Source organism: Phalaenopsis equestris, unplaced genomic scaffold (assembly GCF_001263595.1).
Source record: "Phalaenopsis equestris unplaced genomic scaffold, ASM126359v1 Scaffold000058, whole genome shotgun sequence".
NCBI lineage: Eukaryota > Viridiplantae > Streptophyta > Magnoliopsida > Asparagales > Orchidaceae > Phalaenopsis > Phalaenopsis equestris.
The window spans coordinates 560744-564564 of record NW_018164500.1 but is presented as its reverse complement, the minus strand read 5'-3'; the positions used below and the strand labels follow the sequence as shown (position 1 = coordinate 564564).

At 38.4% G+C, this 3821-nt stretch overlaps 1 protein-coding gene across 2 annotated transcripts in view; it reads left to right on the top strand.

Annotated features, from left to right (window-relative positions):
• The first annotated feature begins 1706 nt into the window (after positions 1-1706).
• The window catches only part of LOC110019464 (malate dehydrogenase, chloroplastic), a 27408-nt gene continuing 25293 nt past the window's right edge, over positions 1707-3821 (top strand). Inside the window, exon 1 of one of the 2 annotated variants that reach the window (XM_020717128.1) lies at positions 1707-1948. The gene's annotated coding sequence lies outside the window, so the exon portion shown is untranslated. The other variant, XM_020717129.1, reaches the window with a different exon arrangement.

Here is a 3821-nt window from a genome sequence, read left to right as displayed (position 1 = left end):
TATTGTAGAGCTGCGCAGAATTTCTTACTGAGGGTAAAAACCCTAGCATTTCAACAGCCGAAGAAATGGATACCTGCCATCCTCCAGCAGCTGGGGGTCTTGAGGTTCTCGCCTGGCTTCCCGCCGATAAGCGACGGAGGAATGGGCGGAAAAGAGACGGCCGGAGGAGCGACGCAGTAAGGGCAAACAAGTGAGACAGCGAGGGCACGGGGTTTTGGCGGGGCAAAAGGAGGACGGGAAGAAAAAAGGGCTCGAGGAAGAATAACTCAAGCGGCAAGGAGGAGGAACGAGGGTTCTTGGCGGGGCAAAAGGATCCCCTTCGCTGCATAAAAGTTGTGTCGGAGGAAAAAATATTACACACAAGCCGAGGAACTTCTTACCCAATGAAATCACGTCAGGATATCTCGCGCGACGCAGAAAAAAACGGTGCAGTAACACGGAGAATATTCTTCCCCATGTTATTCATGTGTTATTGTGTGTTATTCATGGGTTATTGTATCCTGGGAATATTCCTGGCATTATAATAACACAATAACACATGAATAACACATGAATAACACATAATAACACAAGAATAACACGGGAGAGAATATTCCCCCGTGTTACTGTGCCGTTTTTTCTCTGTCGGGAATATTTTCCGTGTTATTCAAGTGTTATTGTGTGTTATTCATGTGTTATTGTATCCTGAAAATATTCTTGGAGTTATAATAACACGATAACACATCAATAACGCATGAATAACACGCAATAACACATGAATAACGTGCAATAACACATGAATAACACAGGAGGGAATATTCCCCGTGTTACTGCGTCGTTTTTTTTGCTCTACCGCGCGAGATGTCGTTGCGTGTTTTGATTGGCTACGCACGTTATTTTTCCGTCCCTTGATGTCAACGTTCCGTCCCTTGTTGACATCACTTCCCGTTTTTTCCCGCTTTAACTTTGCTGTGCCACGACGCTGCGAGCCAAACACCTGTTTTTCGCGATTCGGGGCCGCGAAGCCAACGGACGCTTAGTTACTTAACAACCTCAGAATTGAATGATCTAGGAATTATTAAATTCCTCTCATTGAGCTACTAAATTTGACTATACGCATGTTGAATTTGATTGTAAGCAAACCAAATTTTGAGATTGTTTTCTTTTAAATTGTGTATTAAGATCTTCAATTATACTTCAAGTGTCAGACATAAGCTTATTTGAATTCAGATTTTATCACTTTCATTGTTTATTGAGTTTGTGTACTCGAGATGCTTAACTTGACCATAAACTTGTTTAAATTGGAGCTATAAAATTGTTTAAATTGGAGCTCGAATGATGCTAAATCTAAAATTCAAATATCTATACCTTAAAAAAAGCATCAAGATTCATGTATGATGAAACAAATTTATTGATAATAATAATAAAAATTTAATAAAATTTTGCAAAAAATGTTTTAAAATTGAAATAAACCGTACAAACTAAAAAATATGATAGATACAATTCTTGTGTATTTACATTTCTAACACATACATTTTAATTATTATATTTATTTCACATAAATAATTTATTTCTCATAAAAATGTTATCATTTTAGATTTAAAAAAATTAAATATATCTTTTAATGTATAGAAAGTAGGTATGTATGTAAAAATTTAAGTTTAGGTGTTAGATATCTATATACAAAAGAGTTAAGTGGGATGTATTAAAATCTTCCACATAAAAAATTAGAAATTTTGCTGCATGTCGTCACTTCTGGAAGCCAAAACCAGCCAAAACCCTAACTTCTACGTCTCCACGCTGCCTTGACGTAGCTCGTCCACGACTACGGGTGCGAGAGCCCGGACCGTACTGGTCTGCCTTCCGGCGCAAGCATTCGGCTTTTCACCCCAATACAGTTATCCCCCTTCACGCCTTCACGTTTTCCCTACGGTTCGTCGGACGGACCTGACGAAGGTTCGGATCTGAGGTATCTTTTTCTCCTTCAATCTATGTTTCCACCTATGCTTCACAAAACAGAAACCTGATATCAACAAGGAACGGAACGCTGGCATCAAGGAGCTACATTACATAGCTAAGGATTCGGGTGTTGATATGTAAACCTTGTTGGGAAACCATGTTTTTTTTTTCTTTATTCCTGCAAAATAGCTTTTTAGATGCCAGTTTGTCAATGTTTGATTTTCTTGAATCCGGAATTAAAGTTTTAATTTTGGTTACCGCTCTTGAAATCTTTCCCTTGGCTCTTTATATTTCATTAATTTATTCAAAAGCTTTAAAATCAAGGCTGAAGGTTCCTCGTTTTCAGACTACCGTCCTTTTATTTTTTTCTATTCTTTTTTCTTCTCATTATAAGTCATTGCAATACTGATCTGATTTATTTTTCGCTTCTTTGGTTCTCTTGTTTTTATCTTGACATGATATTGTAAGGATTGTAGGAAAATATATGATGTGTGCTTTTTTTTTTTTCATTGTTTATTTACCATGGTGTAAATCCAAAAAATGAGTTTTCTTAAGCAACAGGAAAACCCAATTACTTAGTGGGCATAATGGGTGGAACTGACCGACCATGCACTTAAATGATCTGATTCTTATCATGCCAATAGCATACATTAGTTATGCATTTAGACGTGACCAGCTAGAAAGTTTCTTGCCGCCCAGAAGAACTCCACAATTTCCTCTGGAGCTTGTCAACCTTCACATGAGTTCTACTGAGTCTGCCAAGTTAAATCCCCAAGCAAGTTCTCTAGTTGAGCTTGCTCACATTTCCCAAGTTTTTCTTCCAAGCTTGCTAATAGCCACCTGGTTGCCGCACTGAGCTGGATGTACAGTTTTCTAAGGCAAAAAAAAAGAGAATTCTAGTCCAGCATTAAGTAAATTTTCATTTATTGACTGCCTAATATCAATGCCAAAAAACCTATCAACAATAAGTCTACCTAGAATAGTACAGTACAACTTAAGATATATCATTTTATTTATTCTTTAGAACCCCTGCATGGGTACATATTATCTAGTTGTTAAATAGGAAGCAAAAAGGAAAGGAGAGGGGGGGGGGGGGGGGGGGGGGTGGAGTTAATGCTATCCTTCTTTGTAAAACATCTCTCAGCTTCTTCCACTTTTTTACAAGGTTTCTTCCAGATTGTATGAGTTCACAAATTAGATAAGATCATACGTCTCAAAGAGATTCAACATCCTAAAAAAGTGTGGTGAGCCTTTAACAAATTAATGTAGAAAAATTCATAAGCCATTCAGGAGGAAGGACTCTCGCTAAACGAATCCTTCGACAGGGTTACTATAGGCCAACTCTAAGAAATTTGAATAGCCATAGAGGTTTGCTCCCATGCAATTGCAACTCTCTCATAAGCTTCAACCAGTCGCAAGCCATTGGCCTTTTGTAATATGGGGGATGGATCTTGGTCCATTTAACAAATTAATGTAGAAAAATTCATAAGCCATTCAGAAGGAAGGACTCTTGCTAAATGAATCCTTCGACAGGGTTACTATAGGCCAACTCTAAGAAATTTGAATAGCCTTAGAGGTTTGCTCCCATGCAATTGCAACTATCTCATAAGCTTCAACCAGTCGCAAGCCATTGGCCATAAGCTCCACCCAGTCGCAAGCCATTGGCCTTTTGTAATATGGGGGATGGATCTTGGTCCATTTCTTATAGGCCAAGGAAAATGAAATTTTTTGTAGCAATGATCTAGGTTTAGAAATCACGACCAACCTTATTGGTTTGACTGTGAACAGGTCACAGGTCTAGTTTCTGTTGACAAAGAAAACTCCTCCCGCATAGAACCACCCAATATTGGATGGAACATCGGTTCAACCCATGAACCGACAAA